The 22,833-nt window shown below is 39.5% G+C and overlaps 2 long non-coding RNA genes across 2 annotated transcripts in view; one reads left to right on the top strand and one right to left on the bottom strand.

Annotated features, from left to right (window-relative positions):
• Nucleotides 1-1,416: 1,416 nt before the first annotated feature.
• Nucleotides 1,417-22,833, top strand: part of LOC117513236 — a 22,929-nt gene continuing 1,512 nt past the window's right edge. The window contains exons 1-2 of the long non-coding RNA XR_004561501.1: nt 1,417-1,543; nt 7,249-7,259. This is a non-coding gene — a long non-coding RNA (uncharacterized LOC117513236). The remainder of the gene's footprint in view (nt 1,544-7,248; nt 7,260-22,833) is intronic.
• Nucleotides 15,128-22,833, bottom strand: part of LOC117513235 — a 21,116-nt gene continuing 13,410 nt past the window's right edge. Inside the window, exon 4 of the long non-coding RNA XR_004561500.1 lies at nt 15,128-15,139. This is a non-coding gene — a long non-coding RNA (uncharacterized LOC117513235). The remainder of the gene's footprint in view (nt 15,140-22,833) is intronic.

The following is a 22,833-nucleotide window of genomic DNA, read 5'->3' as shown; positions in this document are numbered from 1 at the left end:
AGGGTGTAAAGATGCCATGGAAACCATTATACTGCCTTCAGTATCATTCAGCATAACTGGTTTGGTGGTGGGTCTGTTATGGTCTGAGGAGGCATATTCCTGGAAGGACACACGGACCTCTAGAGGCTAGCTAGCGGCACCCTGACTGCTATTAGGTATTGGGATGAAATTCTTGGACCCCTTTTCAGACCTTACACTGGTGCAATGGGTCCTGGGTTCCTCTGGGTGCACGACAATGCCCGGCCTCATGTGGCAAGAGTATGCAGGCAATTCCTGGAGGATGAAGGAATTGATGCCACTGACTGGCCCCCAAACTCGCCTGACCTAAATCTAATAGAATAAGTCTGCGACATTATACTTCGAATCATCCAAAGCCACCAGGTTGCACTTCAGACTGCCCAGGAGCTAAGTGATGCCCTGGTCCAGATTTGAGATGAGATCGCCCAGGTCACCATCCATCGTCACATTAGGAGCATGCTCCAGTGTTGTCAGGCATTCATTCAAGCATGTGGGGGCCATGCAAACTACTGAGTACCATTTTGAGTTGCTGCAATGACACTTTGGCAAAAATGGACAAACCTGTCACATAATTTTTTCGTTTTGATTTTCGGCATGCCTTTGAATTCAGCCCTCTGTAGGCTGACAGTTTTCATTTCCATCAAATGATGTGGCATCCTTTCATTCCTAACACTTTACCTAGTCCAGCCATGGAAGACCAGGAAAGATATCAGCGTGATTTTTTTTTCCACATTGAGAGCTGATGAGTTTTCACTGCTCCTTAAAATTTTTTTGAGCAGTGTACACACATATATACATATACATACATTAGGCAGGTGGAGATGAACTGATAAGAATCGGTATCTAGATACAAACATGCGCGATGCAATTGTATCGATTCATTCAGTGTGCATCGATTCAATTGATGGATGAAATCGTGATTGGATCGCTCACTGCGTGCTTGCATCCATTTTTTTCTGAGGCACATTGAAAGCACCATCCTTGCTTCACATTTTGTTTTGAACACGGACGGAAGCCAGAAAGCACATTTCTAGCACAACAAAATAGAGGTCCACGAGCGGTTGGAGATTTATGACATAACCTAAAACATTTCAATCAGGCATTTGGAGATACTTTGGCTGTTTTAAAAAAGATGGGAAACTTCACAAGACACAGGTCATTTGTGAAGAATCCTGTGCTGCTAAACCATACAGCGCTGCTGCTCCACTCAGCTATTCCTCAGATTATAAACCGAGCTCCAGAACAACTCTGGTGAGAAAAGTATGTCAAATTACTTTTGCCAAGGCGGTAATCTGTCAATGAGTGACCCACTTTAAGTCACTCATTGAGAGTGATGTTGTCCTACTTTTTACTGTTTAAGTTCTGACAGTATGATGAAGCAGGTTACACATATGAGGGAACTGATTCCTGTTCCTTAATGTTGAATCTGGTAAATTTGCTGCTTATAAGGAGTAAAACAAATCCTCTGCCTCTAGTACAATCAGAAGAAGAATAATTATCCCATAGTACCACATTGAATTGCAGCGTCTTATTTCCTATTTAAATTTTTGGTATAATTTCTTTGCATCATGTTGAATCGTATCATATTGCACCAAATTACATTGTATCGCATTGTGAGGAACTGAATTGCCATCAAATACATATCAATTCGCATTGAATCGGGAACAGGGATGAATCGTATCGCATCACATCACATCGCATCATCAGTATCGTTATGTATCGTTATATGTATCGTATCATTGTCAGTGATGAGATTCACATGCCTAATATATATATATATATATATACAGTGGTCCCTCATTTATCGCGGGAGTTACGTTCTAAAAATAACCTGTGATAGGCGAAGTCCGCGAAGTAGTCAGCGTTATTTTTTACAATTATTATAGATGTTTTAAGGCTGTAAATCCCCTCACTACACACTTTATTCAATTTTCTCAAAAAGGCATTAACATTTTCTCACTTTTGTCTCCTGTGTAAACACTCTCAAAGTTCAAACCTTAGTAGAAAAATAAGTCCAGTATTATAGAATGAAACCAAAGATCAAAACCTGTTTTCAGGCCCAAACATTTGTTTGAGAAATAAAAATAGAACATTTTCCTATAAATAATTATGATAGCTTTTAGAACTAACGAATTTAATTTTAACGATCAACCTACGAGGTTGGACACATAAGAAATTATTAATAGGGACTGACAAGTATTTCACAGTTCCTTCTGACCGTGCCTCTTCGTCCTGGTGCCGCTCCGCTGTAGCGTCTTTCTCCACTGAGTGCCACCTCAGTGCAGGTGTCTTTTTCTGAGTGAAGAACACAGTTATGGGTAGTTGGGCGAGAAGATTATAAACAGGCACACGTAGAACACAATGCGCATGCTCTTTCTTCGCTCACTGCCTCCGGTGTTACCATTGCGGGATGGATGCGGGACCCGCAAAGAATCCAAGTCATTAAAAAGATACAAACCTCTTTCAGTGACCACGGAGCTCTGCGGCTGCGATTACCGAGACCATGCAGTGCTGTGGATTTTTCCACAAGAATTCTATCCTTGCGGGCTGCTGGAGCGCTCTGCATCAAAACAGCGAGCGTAGTCTCTGGACCTGTTGCCAGAGTTTGGCCGCAACTCCGCACAGCAGACAGTGGCCCGCTGCAGCGTTTACCGAGCCCGCAGACTCGGTAAGTGCATTGGAGGCAGTGAGAGCAATCGCGGTGATGCCGACCGGCCTGCCTGATATATATATATATATATATATGACCAAAGACCAATTTTCCACAGCTCACACAGGTTAAGGTCACCAAGCACACTTTGTGCTGATGTTTTCATACAGGCATCACATATGCATATATTTGTGTACCATTTTCAATTTGAAAAATTCACCACTTATCCTACATTAGGGTGTTCCTTACTTTTCAAAGTTTTGAAATTTAATACTAACCCCCAGGTTAGTATTAAATATGAAATAATATTATACTAAATAATAATAATATTAAATAGCAAAATTTTAATGCTTTCAGGCTACCTCTAAAAACTAATTTATACAAACAAAATTTCACACACCATGTTTTCTTATCAATTGGAATCTACTCAGGGAGTCAGAGTATTAAATTTAAAATCTTTGCAAAATAAGGACCACTGTAATCCCACGTTTTCTCTGATTTAGCCATGAAATTGTGGTATGAAGTACAGAAAATGCAAGTTGACTTCAGTGGAAGCACAAAAGCATCGACTTAATCAAAAACAAGGCTGAGGAGCCAAATGCACACACTTCACTTAAAAGCACTTGAGTTAACATCACTGAAGAAGCTCACAGATCATTACTGAGTGAGCAGACGGCCAGAACACACCAATCCATCAGTGCACAAACAACACAGCAGGAAACAAACAGGTTTAAAGCAAATGTAACAGACAGCAGGAAGGTTTAACTGAAAAAAGAAAAGTGGCTTCAGCAGATACAGAGTCTATATATTATTACAGATTCTTCTCAGCAGTTAGTGGTCAACATTTTCAAGGAATATTTTTCCTGAAGCCACTCACTGTCTTTTTTGGATTGAAATATTCATCTTTTAAATTGTCTTTTTCAAAAATAATAAGAAGATGAAAGCCACTGGACTTCTTGTTTAAGCCCCCATCACACATAACAAGAATGTACAGGAACCAGCCTGACGCGGCAAATATGGTCATAATTGGATGCAGTCGAAAGGGAAAGAGGCGTGGTCAGCAGTGTCAGAACACATTCAGATTACCTTGTCCACACCTGCATGATGACATCCAAAGCATATGTAGACAACAGGTAGATGACACAGACTGCTGTCAGATGGCCATAAAGGGTGCTAAAGACTGGCCGATGTCCAAACGTCTGGATGGCAAACATGGGACTGGAGTGGGAGGGAGTGTTTTGTTCCTCCCTTTGCACAGTCCCTGCTGGTACTGGACACCGCAGTAGAACCAAGGCATGGACCGTACCAAAGCCATATATGTCAAAGCCGGCATGGAGACATTGGAGACGGACACTGGAGGTGAACATTATTATACGTGGCACATGCAGGCCATCCCTGCCGGATTCATCTTGAGGTTCCCTTGTATGTGGTCAAATCATTTTGGATCCTGTTTTGCTGCCAGCAGAATACGTAAATTGTAGTCAGATGGTGCTCAGAGTGCACATAGACTGCCGCGGGATAGGTGTCCCATCTCAACGGCGCCCGGAGGGTTTTTGAACATGTGCAACACACTCAGGGCTGCCATCCGATTGGGACCAACTGTGTGGACTCTCGCAGATGGCTGTCAGAACATTTTCGAAGTGCTGCTCAAAACTTTTCAGATGTGGGCCGAATTGTCATTCTGACACCATTCGGCCTCATTCTGGCTATGTGTGACAGTGGTATTAGTGTTTTTGAAGAGTAAAGAAGTACATAAGTACCATATGTAATCATAATCCTTTGTGTGTGTATGTCTCAGTAACAGTTCCTTGTCCATGTCATAACTTCAAGAAAAATATAACCAATTTTCACCAAATTTGAGGGAGGTATCCAAAATGAGAGTAGCTCAGAGCAGATGGAATTTTAATATTATGGCTTTCAACAAGAGCCTTCAGTGCAAATGATCTGTGTGGGATTCTGTGTGCATAACTGTGCCTGTTTTAATATTTGCCATGTTTCCCAAGTAGGTTGAGTCAGGTGAACTCGACTAGTTTGGTTCCTTGAAATTGTTTCACTCTTTGTCAAACTGCCATGTTGTTTTGTTAAATTCTTTGTTGATTGATTGTTTGAGTCATTCATTTTTTCCTGCTTATAAGAGTCTGGGTTGTGGTGGCAGTAGATCAAACAGTTCACCTTACACTTCCCTATACTTGGCCAAGTCCTTTAACTCTTTCTGGGTGATCCTGAAGCGTTCCCAGTCCAAGTAGGAAATATAATCCCTCCAGGGGGTTTCCTCACCAAATGCCTGAACCATATCAGCTGGCTCCTTTCGATGTGAACAAACAGCAGCTCTACTCGAAGTCTCTCCTGGATATTCTAGCTTCTTAGCCTGTCCCCTGTAACCCCAGATACCAGACAAATGAATATCATTTTCTGCTGCTTGTATTTGTGATCTTGTGCTTTTGGTCATTTTCCAAAGTTCATGACCATAGGTGAGGATAGAAGTATAAATCCACTGATAAATCAAAAGTCTCGCCCTCTCTCTCATCTCTTTGTTCACCACAATGGTCTTTTACAGAGTCAGCAAAACATCAAATGTAGCCCCAATCTCACCGTCAGTCTCACTCTCCATCTTAACCTGACTTGTGAACGAAACTCAGAGATATTTGAACTTCTCCACCTATCTCTACCCTGACCCAGAGTAGACAATCCACCCTTTTCAGACAGCTTCACACACTCAAACCTGCCCAGGGCATATTGGAGGTCACAGTCTAATATATCAACAAAACGACATAATCTGTAAAAAGCAGAGCTGTACATAATTCTGAGGTCACCAAAGTGGATGCCCTCTATTCCCTGACTGCACCTTGAAATAATGGATTGGTGACAAGATGCAAGCCCTAGTGCATTCCAACACCTACTTGAAACATATCTTAAGTAATGCCAAAAGGGGTTGGGGCAGTGCCTTTGTCAAAGATAATTTGCTCTCCTGTGATGGCAGCATTAAAGCAGAAAAGTAAAACTAAGTCCCTTTGGCTGCTCTCATTTGTACTCGGTGCCGCCACTGCAAATTCAAGATGAATCTGTATGTTGAATTGGCACCATTTTACACTGGATGCCTTTCCTGATGCAGCTCTGCATTACACGAAGAAATGTGGTAGGGATGGGGTTTGAATTGAGAACCTTCCACTTTAATGCAGAAAACTGAGATTTTAAATCAACATATTCTGCCTTCTAACTCAGCCACATGGGGTGTGCAGTGAGTACATTCTGAGCGCCGGCCCCAAGCCTGGATAAATGAGGAGGGTTGTGTCAGGAAGGGCATCTGGTGTAAAAAGCGCCAAAATTAAAGATGCAGATAAATCTAATTTCCATACCGGATTGGTCAAGGCCTGGGTTAACAACAACCGCCACCTGTGCTGTTGCCCAACAAGGTGCCAGTGGAAATTGGGCTACTGCAAGGCGAAGACGAAGAGATGGAGGAAAATGTGTCCAGATGCAGTGGCAGAAAAATAAAAATAAAAGGGTGGAAGTAAGAGTTGAAACTTTGAATGTTGGCAGTATGACTGGACAAGGGAGAGAGCTGGCTGATAAGATGGAATGGAGAAAGCTAGAAATAATGTGTGTGCAAGAGACCAAGTGGAAGAGACATAAGAGCAGGAGCATAGGCACTGGACTCAAGTTGTTGTATCATGATGTGGATAGGAAGAAAAATAGTGTTGGGATCATTTTAAAGGAAGAGTATGTTAAGAGTTTGTTGGAGGTTAAGCGAGTGTCTGACAGGAGGATGAGTGTGAAGTTGGAAATTCAAGGGTTGATGATGAATATCATCACTGCATATGCCCCACAGTTAGGTTGCAAGAAGAAGGAGAAAGAAGATTTCTGGAGTGAGTTACATGAATTGGTGGAGCATGCCCAAGCATGAAAGAGTGGTGGTAGGAACAGATTTCAATGGGAATGTTGGTGAAGGAAACAGAGGTGATGAGGAAACAATGGGTAGATATGGTATCAAGGACAGGAATGTGCAAGGGCAGATGGTATTTGATTTTGCAACAAGGATGGAAATGGTTTTGGTGAACACCTACTTTAAGAAAAGGGAGGAGCACAGGGTAACAAGAGTGGAGGAAGGTTCACCCAGGACTACATTCTTTGTAGGAGATGCAAGCTAAATGAAATTAGAGACTATAAGGGGGTGGCAGGAGAGTGTGTAGCAAGACAGTATAGGATGGCGGTTTGTAGGATGACTTTAGTAGCGAAGAAGAAGAAGAAGAAGAGAGTGAGACTTCTAAGGAGCAGATGGTGGAAGCTAAAGGAGGAAGAATGTTGTGTGAAATTCAGAGGGTAAACAATTTTGTACAATTGGAAAAGTACTGCAGATGTGGTGAGGGAGACATCTAAGAAGGTACTGGGTGTGACATCTGGACAGCGGAAGGAAGAGAAGAAGGCTTGGCAGTACAACAAAGATGTCCAGGAAAGCATAAGGAGAAAGAGGTTGGCAAAAAAGAATTGGGATAGTCTCAGAGATGAAGAAAGTAGACAGGAGTACAAGGCAGAAGGCGCAAAGAGAAGTGACAAAAGCTAAGGAAAACTTCGATGACAAGTTCAACTTCTTGTCCAGCGAGCTGCACAAGAAGGTGAGTAGTAAGGAAGGAGAAAAGAACTTGTACCGATGGTAGTCCTGTCATATGGAGACTTGACCCACCACTAGTTGCAAAAAACCAAAAGCAAACCCCCCCCCCCAAAAAAAAACCCCAACAAAAAAAGGTTTTATGTGGGATTCTCATCTGATATACCCCAGGAATAATATATTGCAAATATAGAACAATAGAATGGGTGGAAGGGCCCAAAATATGTACATTTATGTTAATTAGGTGCCTTAGTAGATTTTGAGCAGGGTTTAGGGTCGTTGTCTTGTTGAAAGATCCAACCTCGGTGCAACTTCGTCACTGATTCGTGAACATTGTTCTCAAGAATCTGCCGATTGACTGGAATCCATGTGATCTTCAACTAACAAGATTCTTAGTACCTGCACTGGCCACACAGCAACACAGCATGATGGAACCACCTCCAAATTTTATTGTAGGTAGCAAGTGTTTTTCTTGGAATGCTGTGTTCTTTTTCAGCCATGCATACCACCCCTTGTTATGTCCAAATAGCTTAATTTTAGTTTAATCAGTCCACAGCACCTTATTCCAAAATGAAGTTGGCTTGTCCAAATGGGTTTTAGCATACCTCAAGTGACTCTGTTTGTGGCATGTACACAGAAAAGGCTTCCTCTGTATTACTCTTCTCATCCAGCATCTCATTGTGCAAAGTGTGCTGTATAGTTGAATGATGCACAGAGACACTATCTGCAGCAAGATCATCTTGTAGGTCTTTGGAGCAGGTCTGTGGGTTGACTATGACTGTTCTCACTATCCTTCGCTTCACCTTATCTGAGATTTTTCTTGGCCTACCACTTCGGGCCTTAACTAGTACTGTGCCTGTGGTCTTCCATTTCCTCACTATGTTCCTCAGAGTGGAAACTGACAGCTGAAATCTCTAAGATAGCTTTTATATCCTTCCCCTAAACCATGATCTTGAACAATCTTTGTTTTCAGATCATCTGAGAGGTGTTTAGAGGCTCCCATGTGGCCACTCATTAGAAGAGATGCAAAGAAGAGAAACATTTGCAAATGGCCACCTTAAATACTGTTTCTCACGAGTGGATTCACCTGTTTAAGGAGGTCAAGGGTCAATGAGCTTACCAAACCAATTTCGTGTTCCAGTAATTTGTGCTAAATGTATTCAAATCAATAAAATGACAAGGGTGCCCAAATTTATCCTTACCAATCCGCCCGCACGTCTTTCATTAAAAAAATCTCCTTTAACAGTGGAATATCCGGATAAAATGCTGAAACCGACTTCTTCTGAAACGTCTCTGTTCTCTCACGACGTCCTGGATCAATAGAGCCTGAAATGTGGAGGTTTTAAGCTTGAAACAGGCTGATGGCGCTGCCTGAGAGCGCTGCACGACGTCTCGCACCGTGAAAAGTCCTTAAAGCGACAGAATCACCTCAAAATCTCTCATCAGCTGTTAAAATTTTCACTGAAAACCAGCTTAATTTTTCGAACCATGTCCACTTCGATGTGTCTCACAGGTTTAGAAAAAATTTTGCTCAAACAAAGCGCCAGTCTCTCAGCAACTTCTCAGACAAAGGAATTCTGACGAGGGGCTGGACGACTCCTCCCACAAGGAGTGCTCACAGGCGAATGACGTCACCGACAGGCGTGGGAAAACTCACGCATGCGCACGAGGGTTCAAGCATGTCTGACGTAAAAACATATGAATGAAATCCATATAGTTTTAGAAAAAAATAAAAAGGACCTATACTTTACGGACAGCCCTCGTATAATTACTGATCAAAAGCAAATCTAATATGAAAATATAATTGTGTTTACATTGAATATTTAAATTTACCAAGACTAAAAATATTAAATATTACATTTTCCATAGTGAGTGCGTGCTGAGGGTAGTGAGTAAGAAGATCTTAATGCCTGTCTGGTGTTATATTTGTGTCCTCATGAAACAGAAGTAAAATGGTTTAAAGTTTAGAGGTAGTGTTACTGTACAAAACACAGTGAGAACGACTGGTCAGGTATGATGTTAACCATGCGAGGGCACTCCCAGTAATCCTACAATGATTCTTCAGCACTAAGACCTAGGGATGGGTACTGATAAGATTTTATCGATATCGATCTGATTCCTTATTGATACCTCGTGAATTTTGTACTAAAAGTAGGCTTTACAGGTTTTCTATGTATTTCATTGAGTCTTAAAGTAAATAAATATGAGATTAGTCACTGTATCCTTGATCTCTGGACATAAATAAAAATAAACAAAACAGTGTTTCGCTTTGAAGTTATTAATTCCGACTGGACTCTATCGTTCTAACTTGACTTGGCAGAGAGCCGCGCAGCATTTGGAGCTGTGTGAACAGAACGGAGGACGATTCTCGTTTCTTTCTCGCAACAAGACAGGAGTCCCAGTTAGTAACTTTAATCCGCACAAAAGTGACTCACAGTTTCACATATTCAGGGATGAAAGTGGTGAAAAACAAAAAACTGAAGCCCAAAATTACCCCCCAACACCACGTGCATGAAAATGTTTCAATTCTGGAAGCTCTGAAATGCAATCTGGGACTATTCCAGACAATAAACTGCAGTGATTGCAGCATCCATTTAGTGAGAAAAAAAAAACAACTTTCCTTATTCAAATTCATTCCAGTAGTATTCTGCTCTTACTAGGATGCAGCAGTTTTCTAGCTTGGCAGATAGTTCTGGAGGAAATCACTGAAGAAATTAACAAATTGAAAATATGGTTTGACCGAAACAAACTGTCATTAAACCTAAATAAGACAGGGATGAAATGGAGGTGTAAGAGTCATTAGGTGTTCACAGGAAACATTTATTTATTTCTGTATGTATGTATGTATGTATGTATTTATTTATGTATGTTCATTGTTAGTTGGTTTTATATTTATATATATGTTGTGTGTTTCTATTCAGGTTCTTTTTGTCTCTTTCTCTAAAACTGTATATAATAAGTATGTATTGTATATAATAATCATTCGATTATTAATATATAAACAAAAATAAATTTTAAAAATATTACAATTTGAAAACAAATGCACCCGAACGTGACAGCTGCAACAGCTAAATGCTAACTTTTAACATTGAAAATGCCATAGACATGCTAACGCATTAGCATTGCTCCCGTTTTTAAGTTATAAAATACATCAACTGTTTCAGAAGACCGTAACAGGTCGGTTTAACACAAAAATGGTAAATAATACTCATAGATGTATGCTCTTTAGGGTTTAACGCGAGAAAAATTAGGCGAAAGAAAGAAAGAATAAACGAAGCAATAAATCGAAGCACTGCTTCAATCTGTGAACCACTGCTTCGATTGGTTCAAGCTTCAAAGCAAAGCTGCGCTGCAGAAAAGTTGATTACGGACCCACTGCAGTGTCTGTAATCAATGTAGAGAAATTAGCATTTTCCTGACAAACACCCCCCAAAATAACAGCCACTCTGAAGGACCGATAACAGAATTGTTAAGCAAAAAGCTTATTGATGTCGGTGGATCGAATCATTTCTTAATGATACCCGAAAGGAACCGGTTCTTGATACCCATACCTACTAAGACCTAACAGCACCAGAACCATAGTGGTGTCCGAATCTAATGCAAGCAGAAGATCATTCACCACTTTTGTGAGAGCTGTCTCTGTGGAATGATATTTTCATCAGGACAACAATGCTCCAACACTGCTCCTGACTACTCCTAAACTTAAGACCAACAGACCCACTCACACACAAATAGGGCTTGGGATGGCCACAGTGCCTTCTGGGCGATTACTACACTGGATGCTGTTTTGTTTTATAGCCAGTATATCATCCACATTAGGAGTTAGGTGCTTGTACTTGTTGTATCTTTTGCTATTCTTCAGGAAGTTATTGGTAATTATGACATGTGTCACAAAGTACTGTAGTGCTTCACATGACCAACGTGGTACATATTGAATAGACAGTTTTCATGACTTTCTTGCTTGACCCCAAAAGGAGAGAAGCCAGGTTGCAGTGCTTGCAAAGGGACCTTGAATGGCTTTGTTGTTAGTCGTTAGACAAATAAGTACTACATTCAACAAGATCCTGACATGGATGAGAGTGTGCACCTTAGATTTTCATTCTGATAAGATAATCAAAGTGCATTTAAGATCTGCATTCTTCTGTGTTCTCCTTCATTCATGTGCCCACTCACAGAGAAAAACACAGACACCCTGAGAATTCAATGACAAGTTGTAAATGTGACTGTAGAATTATGATGATTATATACATTATGCTGGATTTGTGCTTTAGCCAGTATTATATTTAACGGGTGGAGCAAGTCAGGATGACTGGTCCATGGTTGTTTGTTCCATGTTTGGAAATTCATAGGGGGCTAATCCCTTAAAAATAATTAATTTGCTTTGAAAAATATTGGTTCCTGGGTTCCTTTGTCAATTTCCATCCATTTTCTAAACCTAATCACTCCAGTTAAGGGAGCCTATTTGTCCTGGAAAAATGACCTTCTCTATTTTGTGTTATCATTCCTTTGCTTTGAGGACAAGTGGTTAGAGCATTCAGGTATGGTGCGGAAGACAACTGATTTGAATACCCCTCAAGCCAATGACTGGATAACTATCTACCCAGCAGCAAATGGGGAGACCTGACCCTCTTTGGAGTTGGGTCAAAAGTGAAGGGTCATGCCTTAGAAATGGTGGAACGCTGACATCCAATCTGCAGCCATCAGATTAAGGGACTATCTGAACCAACTTTACTTGGTAACAGTAAAGTGTTCGCTGATTACTGCACTAGCTTGTACACATCTTCTATCACCCCATAATGCACAGCCCTCCAAGCACTCAAAATGTAAAGAACATAGGTGCTGGGTGTGAAAAGGATAACTTTGTTTGGGAAGAAACCTGCAAAGATACTTGCACTGTTTTGCACCCAGAGAACTACAGGGCACTTTTTGTGGTTTGTTATCGTTTGTTCATTATTATTGTTAGTAATATGTATATGTTGCAGACATGAACGAGCAAAGGTCTTCAGCATCTCACCATGTCATTTAGTTCCTCCAGACTTTTTTTTTTAGCAAATGCTTCAGGGGAGCATTAGCATGGCTAAAACATTTCAGCCCCCCGCCCCCCCCATTACAGCCCTTTTAACCCCCTGCCACTTTAAGCATTTTTCAAACTTTTCAGCGAGTTGACAGTAGGGCTGTACAATGTGGCCAAATTATCATATCTCAATATTGTCACATCAATATGGTATACGACATGACTTCATGATTTCACACAAAGTGCAGCAACAGTGAAAATTACACATTCTTAAACAAAACAGTAATAATACCCCACTCATTTTGCAATCATCATAAGGTTAAGATACAGTGCCCTCCAAAAGTATTACAACACTTGGTATTTCACACATTTAATTTGTTTATGCCATTTTAAATACAAGAAATACAAAAAATGTAAAGAATAAAAATTTCTAAAATTATCTTCCTCAAACTCAAATTGAAGGCAAATCTCTAAAACTTGATAAAACCTGTAAATAATGATAATTCTTTTTTTTTTTAATTCCAGTTTTCTTCAGACAAGTCAGGGGATGGAAACAGGAACATTTCCAAGTCACTGAATTTGTCTTTACTGATTTTATTTACTTCAATTATGAAGAAATACAAACGTTTCTTTCACCAAAACATCAAATCTAGGCTTTCATCTCAAATGTACTTTCTGTCAAATTGTAGCTGAACTTTCAGGTCTTCTTTTTAAGAAAATCCTCCTCTACACCACTTCATCAGGAAGCTGAATTTTATATTTTTAATGAATTTATATCAAGTTGTAGAGATTTGCTTTCAATTTGAGTTCAAGGAAGACAACTTTAGCTTTATTTATCTAAACTTGTGTAATTGGTGTGCCACTCAGACAGCAAAATTAAGAGCTTATTTAAAAATACGTCCTCCAGAGAGCAAAATTAAGAGGTTACACAAGTTTTATACAGAACAGATGAGGAGTAAATTATTTGTATTCCTTTCAGCCTGAGCGTCTTCACGTTATATCTCATGAATCGACAGCTGCCTGCTTGTTTACAGTAATTGGAGAAACACATATATATAAGGCAACCTGAATTAAAGGAGGAATGCCATATTTAACAACCTGGACCTCATTTCTGGCATAAAATACAGCCGTTTACTCAATAATATAACTTTGGTGTCATTTGGAGTCTATAGTTCAGATGACGTGTTCAGTTTCAAAGCTGGGTCAAATGTTTTTCTTATTCTACGAAGGTGGATTAGAACTTCTTGTGGTACACAGCATCAACTACTGTACAGGCGGGACCTAGCAGTCAATATGTGTCACTGATTTTAAAATGCAGCTCTTTTCAACCAGACGTGCAGTGCCATGACCGTGAGCGAGCTATGTGCCGCTGCGCGGCACTTCACTCGTATTATTGTTACTTAGAATCACTGAATAAAATAATCTGTTTTTAGACAAATTTCTTTTGAGTAGGCATTGTCTGGTCTAAATTTTTGTTTATCTTAATGAAATAGTGCAGCTAGGACACTGGCTGAGGAATGCACACTAACAAGCCCCATTCTCGTATTCACTTCATATTATGTACAACCCCTGGCAAAATTTATGGAATCACCGACCTTGGAGGATGTTCATTCAGTTGTTTAATTTTGTAGAAAAAAAGCAGATCACAGACATGACACAAAACTAAAGTCATTTCAAATCGCAACTTTCTGGCTTTAAGAAACACTATAAGAAATCAGCTAAAAAATTGTGGCAGTCAGTAACGGTTACTTTTTTAGACCAAGCAGAGGGAAAAAAATATGGAATCACACAATTCTGCAGAAAAAGTATGGAATCATGAAAAACAAAAGAATGCTCCAACACATCACTAGTATTTTGTTGCACCACCTCTGGCTTTTATAACAGTTTGCACTCTCTGAGGCATGGACTTAATGAGTGACAAACAGTACTCTTCATCAATCTGGCTCCAACTTTCTCTGATTGCTGTTGCCAGATCAGCTTTGCAGGTTGGAGCCTTGTCATGGACCATTTTCTTCAACTTCCACCAAAGATTTTCAATTGGATTTAGATCCGGACTATTTGCAGGCCATGACATTGACCCTATGTGTCTTTTTGCAAGGAATGTTTTCACAGTTTTTGCTCTATGGCAAGATGCATTATCATCTTGAAAAATGATTTCATCATCCCCAAACATCCTTTCAATTGATGGGATAAGAAAAGTGTCCAAAATATCAACGTAAACTTGTGCATTTATTGATGATGTAATGACAGCCATCTCCCCAGTGCCTTTACCTGACATGCAGCCCCATATCATCAATGACTGTGGAAATTGACATGTTCTCTTCAGGCAATCATCTTTATAAATCTCATTGGAACGGCACCAAACAAAAGTTCCAGCATCATCACCTTGCCCAATGCAGACTCGAGATTCATCACTGAATATGACTTTCATCCAGTCATCCACAGTCCACGATTGCTTTTCCTTAGCCCATTGTAACCTTGTTTTTTTCTCTTTAGGTGTTAATGATGGCTTTCGTTTAGCTTTTCTGTATGTAAATCCCATTTCCTTTAGGCGGTTTCTTACAGTTCGGTCACAGACGTTGTCTCCAGTTTCCTCCCATTCGTTCCTCATTTGTTTTTTTGTGCATTTTCGATTTTTGAGACATACTGCTTTAATTTTTCTGTCTTGACGCTTTGATGTCTTCCTTGGTCTACCAGTATCTTTGCCTTTAACAACCTTCCCATGTTGTTTGTATTTGGTCGAGAGTTTAGACACAGCTGACTGTGAACAACCAACATCTTTTGCAACATTGCGTGATGATTTACCCTCTTTTAAGAGTTTGATAATCCTCTCCTTTGTTTCAATTGACATCTCTCGTGTTGGAGCCATGATTCATGTCAGTCCACTTGGTGCAACAGCTCTCCAAGGTGTGATCACTCCTTTTTAGATGCAGACTAACGAGCAGATCTGATTTGATGCAGGTGTTAGTTTTGGGGATATAAATTTACAGGGTGATTCCATAATTTATTCCTCAGAATTGAGTGAGTCCATATTTTTTTCCCTCTGCTTGGTCTAAAAAAGTAACTGTTACTGACTGCCACAATTTTTTTTCCCTGATTTCTTATAGTGTTTCTTAAAGCCAGAAAGTTGCCATTTGAAATGACTTTAGTTTTGTGTCATGTCTGTGATCTGCTTTTTTTTCTACAAAATTAAACAACTGAATGAACATCCTCCGAGGCCGGTGATTCCATAATTTTTGCCAGGGATTGTATACAGAAGCCAACTCTTATGTCATCTCAAGCTGACATTTATGCGTAAGGTCTAGACCTCACGGCCTTTCACACTGCATGCGTAATTTGCATATTTTGAATGCTTTGGTGGTGTTCAATGCATTGGACGCAGCAAGGGGTCAGAGATTCCTACATCATTATCTGGCTTTTCCAAAGTCCGAAAAAGCAGCGTCAACGTCTTGGGTTTGCATCTGCCAGAACCGCAATATTAAGAGAGAAAAAATGCAGAACAAGTCACCCATCACCCTGTTGGGAGAAGCATTTTTTTCAATTACTTTTTGTTTGGAGTGATGCCGAGTTAAGGGAGGACTGATCAGATGGTGGGATCGACCAGACCATGACACCACACAAAGCAACACAGAGCAGCCGAGGTTCAGGCCACATTCTTGGACAGAGCGAGACACTGCAGCCAAGGTGATGGAGCAGACCCACTCAATCTGAAATTCTCCACTTCTGATATATACAAACTCCCAGTATGAGCAATGGCAACTTTAAATTTCTCTGAGGTGAGAATAATTAAAAATAAAATGTGACGTTACTGCACTGCTGACGGGGTTCATGATCTGCTAACATTAGCCTTTAGCTGCACTCAGTTGAGCCAAGTGAATGTTTTAATTTGTAAATGTTCAAACTGTTTTTATTTTTACCAAATAAAGCTACAGTTTTTTAAAATTGTTACTTCTGTGACTACAACAAAAAATACTAAACTTTAAATAACTTAAATGTTTTAGTTTTTAACTGTTTCGTGTTTCTTTATATTTTTTATGAAATATATTTCTTAACTTGTCCCACATCACGAACATTTCAACATTTGCTGTGCAGAGAACCTAAATACACACACACTTCAAAAACGTCCAGTCATGGAGCTGAACATCAAAACCTGAAGTCTAGAGGGAAAAAGAGAACATCTCTGGCTACAAAGCGGGCCTATTACTCTGATTTGATCACCAAAAACAAGCCTAACTCAAAGTTTTTGTTTGACACGGTGGCAACACTTATTCATGGACAGCCACCTATAACTGCTTGGGACTCCGGCAAGGCTAGTCGCATCTCTGCCTCCTCTCTTCTCTATCGCTGCTCCAATCTTCACAGTCCCTACTTCACTGGACTGTGAATTCTTCAAACTATATTTGGATTAACCATGGAATTGATCAGCTGGTCTCTGAACGGTATTGACACCATTTTTTCAACAAGGAAATCAGGGCTGGGGGACCCTGCTTGCCCAGATAGAACCAACCCTGCAGCTATGTTCTCAACGCCTGGGAGAAGTGGCATGTTGCATGCTTGGTACCACTCTTTGTGGAGGATGTCAAAGACTTATTGATATTTGGATTTATTATGGGAGAGCTGGTGCTTATTGATTTATGTGCTGCCCTCACCTCCCGGAGAATTGGCAAGACGGCTGCTACCAGAATCACGACCCCTCGCCTGTCCGTCCTGATTAATGAGTTGAGTAAGGTGATATGGTCTCAGACTGCATTAACCCTTGAACTCAGATGTAAATTGGATAAAATCTCGGAGCTAAAGTACGCTTTGCAAAGGAAGATGTCGGAGACCAGGGAATACTCATAAATTGGATTTGGTCGGTCAGAGGAGCTGCAAATGTGTTTCTCTGCTCAGCCCTAAACATGGCAGGCTTATCAGCCTCCGAAGGTCAAAACACCCTGCTGTTTTCCTCCAGTCTGATGTTGGCTGCGGTCCCCTGACACTCACATTGCCTCAATTCAGATGACGGACTGTCTTAAAGTTTAGTGTACATAAACAATCAAATGTATATGTATGGTTGTTTTAATTCTGATGTGCGCCATTATTATGTTCAACTTGTAATAATTGTGGATTAATTGTATTTTTGTCTGAGGTGATTGGGTGTGAAGAAATATCATTGTGCCTGTTGTAATGACTATCTATCTATCTATCTATCTATCTATCTATCTATCTATCTATCTATCTATCTATCTATCTATCTATCTATCTATCTATCTATCTATCTATCTATCTATCTATCTATCTATCTATCTATCTATCTATCTATCTATCTATCTATCTATCTATCTATCTATCTATCTATCTATCTATCTATCTATCTATCTATCTATCTATCTATCTATCTATCTATCTATCGTTAAGTCCCTCTCCTTTTACAGCACAAGAGTTCTTGGATTACTTCGAGAAGAAAATAGATGACATCAAGTTCAAGTTTGTTTATTTGAATATGTGTATAGTACACAAGACAAGACAGAACAATATCATTACTACATAAAGAAAGTACATATTCAAAAAGAATGGGAAGAAGTATAGACTTATTAGTCCCATCCCTTTACTCTGAACTTACAATACAACTTATATCATCATTCGGTTCCTTGGTTACAGTGTTGTTCCCACTTCTGCAATTTATACTCAACAAAAATTTAAATGCAACACTTTTGGTTTTGCTCCCATTTTGTATGAGATGAACTCAAAGATCTAAAACTTTTTCCACATACACAATATCACCATTTCCCTCAAATATTGTTCACAAACCAGTCGAAATCTGTGATAGTGAGCACTTCTCCTTTGCTGAGATAATCCATCCCACCTCACAGGTGTGCCATATCAAGATGCTGATTAGACACCATGATTAGTGCACAGGTGTGCCTTAGACTGCCCACAATAAAAGGCCACTCTGAAAGGTGCAGTTTTGTTTTATTGGGGGGGATACCAGTCAGTATCTGGTGTGACCACCATATGCCTCATGCAGTGCAACACATCTCCTTCGCATCATCCGAGAAGAGAACACCTCTCCAACGTGCCAAACACCAGCGAATGTGAGCATTTGCCCACTCAAGTCGGTTATGACGACGAACTGGAGTCAGGTCGAGACCCCGATGAGGACGACGAGCATGCAGATGAGCTTCCCTGAGACGGTTTCTGACAGTTTGTGCAGAAATTCTTTGGTTATGCAAACTGATTGTTTCAGCAGCTGTCCGAGTGGCTGGTCTCAGACGATCTTGGAGGTGAACATGCTGGATGTGGAGGTCCTGGGCTGGTGTGGTGCTGTCAGCATGCCAATTGCACGCTCCCTCAAATCTTGCGACATCTGTGGCATTGTGCTGTGTGATAAAACTGCACCTTTCAGAGTGGCCTTTTATTGTGGGCAGTCTAAGGCACACCTGTGCACTAATCATGGTGTCTAATCAGCATCTTGATATGGCACACCTGTGAGGTGGGATGGATTATCTCAGCAAAGGAGAAGTGCTCACTATCACAGATTTAGACTGGTTTGTGAACAATATTTGAGGGAAATGGTGATATTGTGTATGTGGAAAAAGTTTTAGATCTTTGAGTTCATCTCATACAAAATGGGAGCAAAACCAAAAGTGTTGCGTTTATATTTTTGTTGAGTGTATATATTTCAGAAGTTTCAAGCTACAATTTATAATCACTTATTTGTGAACATTTCTTGTTGCTTTCACAGTTTCAGGCAACTTTTCTATAATTTACACATGAGAAATTTCAACATTCATTTGCATCATTTAATAAGACACGTGCAACAGGGTTTCTTCTTTTGCTCAACACTTAAAAATGTATTAGTTCTAAGTTGCTTCACTGTATCGTGACAGTATCAGCCTTTTTAAACTTCTTTTTAAACCTTTTCATGTCTGGACACCCTCTCAGCTCTTCACTGATTGAGTTCCAGAGCTTCACATCACAGACCGAGACACAAAAACTCTCTCTGGTAGTGAGAGCTCTGGCGTGTTTGAATTTTAGTGCGCCTCTCAGATTGTATCCCCCTTCTCTCTCCATAAACTGTTTTTGAACATTATCAGGCAAACTATTATTTTTTGCTTTATAAATTATAATTACAGTTAAGTATTCTACCAGATCCAAAAATTTCAGTATTTTAGATTCAAGAAACAGGTGATTTGTGTCGCTCCTGAAGCTGACATTATGCATAATCCTAATGGCTCTTTTTTGAAGACATACCAAGGGCTGTAAAGCCGTTTTATAGTTGTTCTCCCACACTTCAGCACAGTAACTTAAATAGGGTAAAACCAATGAACAATACAATAAATGTAATGATTTTTTGTCAAGCACATATCTTGTTTTAGTTAACACTCCAATGCTTCTTGCAAGTTTAGATTGCACATATTTGATGTGTGCTTTCCAAGAAAGCTTTTCATCGACCAATACTCCTAAGAACTTTGTTTCTTTAACCCACTCTATATTGCAGCCATCTAACACAACCTTTATTTCAACATTTATCTCCTTATTACCAAATATCATCATAAATGTTTTGCTTAAATTTAGAGATAATTTGTTCCTGTTAAATCATTTGTAATTTTTCATTTCTGATGCAACATTCTTCAATAAATTTTGTAAATTACCATCTGATAAAAAAATAGTTGTGTCATCTGCAAACAACACTAGCTTCAATAATTTAGATACACCACACAAGTCATTGATGTACAAGATAAAAAATTTTGGTCCCAATACTGACCCCTGTGGGACACCGCAGGGACTGTCCAGACATGAGGAGCAATTCTCACCCAGCTTCACAAACTGTTGCCTGTTTCTTAAATAGCTTTTAACCCACTGTGAAGCCACACCTCTAATGCCATACCTCTGCAATTTGTATATTAGAATTTGATGATCAATAGTGTCAAACACTTTTTTTAGATCGATAAATATCCAAACTGCATATTTTTTATTATCTAGAGAATTAGTTATATCCTCTATTGTGTCAATTAAAGCAAGTGAGGCTGATCTTTTGGCTCTAAAGCCGTATTGACTCTCTGAGAGTATATATATTTTTTTCAATGAAAGATTCCAGCCTAATGCAGAATAATTTTTCTAAAATTTTGCCAAATTGAGGCAGAATATAAATGGGCCAATAGTTTGTAAACTTATGTTTGTTATTACTTTTATAAAGAGGGATGGCCTTTGCTAGTTTCATTCTTGAAGGGAATATGCCAGTTTGAAATGACAGATTCTATATGTTAATGGTTTTACGATTTTCAACAATAACCTTTTTCACAATTATCATGTCTACTCCATCACAATCAGTTGACTTTTTGTTTTTACATTTACTCACTACATTAGCCACTTCTGCTTTGTCAACAGCCTCAAAAATATAGACTGTGAATTAGTTTTTATAATTTGATTTTCATTATTTTCAGTTTCATTGGTAAGAGGAATTTTACTGGCCAGTTCAGGTCCAATATTAAAAAAAATATCATTGAATCCATGAGCTACAGCATCCATATTATATTCCTCTTTATTATTCTCATGAAAATAATTTGGATTTTTTTTTTGTCTTTTTCCCTTTTTGATAATATTTAATATATTCCATATCCCCTTAGTATCATTTCAGGTTTTTTTTTTAGCAATTCTTGATAATATTCTTTTTTGGCAGTCCTTATTATATTGGTTAATTTCTTTTTATAAGTTTTATATTTATTTTCTGCTTCTTCTGTTCTTTTAACCAGAAATTCTTTGTATAGCTTATTCTTCTTTTTACAGGCTTTGGCTAGCCCTCTGGTTATCCATGGACAATTTTTACCTTTTCCTCTATTTATATACATCTTCATAGGACAATTTTTATCATATGAAGACAGAAAATGCTTCAAGAATTCATTGTATGTGTCAGGACGGGTGGGAGCTCGTCACCCGGGGCGGCTGGACCCGCAATACAGACTCCCAGACTTGACTTAGGTGAAAGAGAAAACGTGGTCTTTATTTCAGGCAAAGGTTCAGCACACGTTTTGTCAGTCAGCGTGGCAGAGGTACCAACAAGATCAGGCTGAGGCGCAGTCAAAAACAAGCAGGAGTCAGAGGCACGAGCAAACACCGACATCTGGGATGAGGCAAAAGGCAAGGTCGAGGTAACAGAGCAAAGTTCAGTACATGGCAAGACAAAAACAGGACTGTGATGGGCGCTGGAAAGTGTACAAAGACAACAATCTGGCAGTGAGCTGCGAGACTGTGGAAGCTTAAATAACAGGTGGTGTAAATGAAGTGCATGTGCAAACTGATTAGGTAACAAGGTGCATGTGTGAAGGGAAGATTCTAGAAAGGGGGTGTGGCTAGTGGACAAAGATTAAACACTGTGCAAGATAGTGAAGGAAGGGAAACACAGAGTGGAGTGATGTAATAGACAAAGACACACGAGCTGGTGGCAAGAGTGTGAGTGAAAGATATGAGGATTAAACACTGTGCAAGACAGCGAAGGAAAGGAAACACAGAGTGGAGTGATGTAATAGACAAAGACACATGAGCTGGTGGCAAGAGTGTGAGTGAAAGATACGAGGCAGGTGCAGTGATGTGAAGTGAACCAATACAGATGGGCATGAGGGCAAACTGAGAACAGAGATCAAACAGAAACAGAGGACTAAGAATCGAGCATGAACAGCAACTAAGAACAGAATAAAATACCATAATGAACAACACCAGAACTAAGCATGAACATGAGAACAAAAAGCGAACCAGTAGATAACAGAAGATAAATTACATAAGAACTGAATTGGAAAATAAACACTAAGACAAAACTGAACTGGAGCTGACTATGATTGAAGAATACAAGCAGATGACAAAAGAAACAAAGACTAATAATTAACAGAAAACAAAACATGATACTACTGCATAACTGATAACACAAATGAGATGGACAAAATAAACAAATGGTAAACAATGGAAACACAAACTGGCTGAACAAAACCGGACAATGGCTAAAGTATAAAAGTAGCAAAGAAGCAAAGTAAAATAAAACACAATAAACCCAAGAAAAATGGCTAATAAAACAGAGCTGGGGCAGACGGTGAGTAAAAGAAGGAGGAAAAATGAGGATTGAAGCCCAGAGCCGGCCAAAATCGTGACAGTATGCACTATCTGCATCTGAATTACTGCATCTGAAATACACATCTTCCCAATCCTGACTTAGTAAATCATTCTTGAAGGCTAGTAAGGCATCCTCAGATTTTACACGACTATATATACATATATTTACCTTTTTATCAATTTGTTTATCATTATAGTACCCTTTGGATACTGTGAATACAGGTAAATGATCTGTGATATCACATACAAGTATACCACTTACAGAATTGTTGTCCACATCACTGGTGTAGATATTATTGATCAGGGTAGCGCTATGGGAAGTAATTCTAGTTGGTCTGGTGATTCGGGGATATAAACCCATATTGTACATAGTGTTGATGAAATCTTCAGTTTTATTATTTTCTGAATTTAATAGGTCAATATTGAAATCACCACAAATTAACATATGTTTATGACCCATCT

The sequence above is a fragment of the Thalassophryne amazonica genome, chromosome 7 (assembly GCF_902500255.1).
Source record: "Thalassophryne amazonica chromosome 7, fThaAma1.1, whole genome shotgun sequence".
NCBI classification, from domain to species: domain Eukaryota; kingdom Metazoa; phylum Chordata; class Actinopteri; order Batrachoidiformes; family Batrachoididae; genus Thalassophryne; species Thalassophryne amazonica.
The sequence above is the reverse complement of the archived record's forward strand: the minus strand, read 5'-3'. Positions and strand labels throughout refer to the sequence as shown.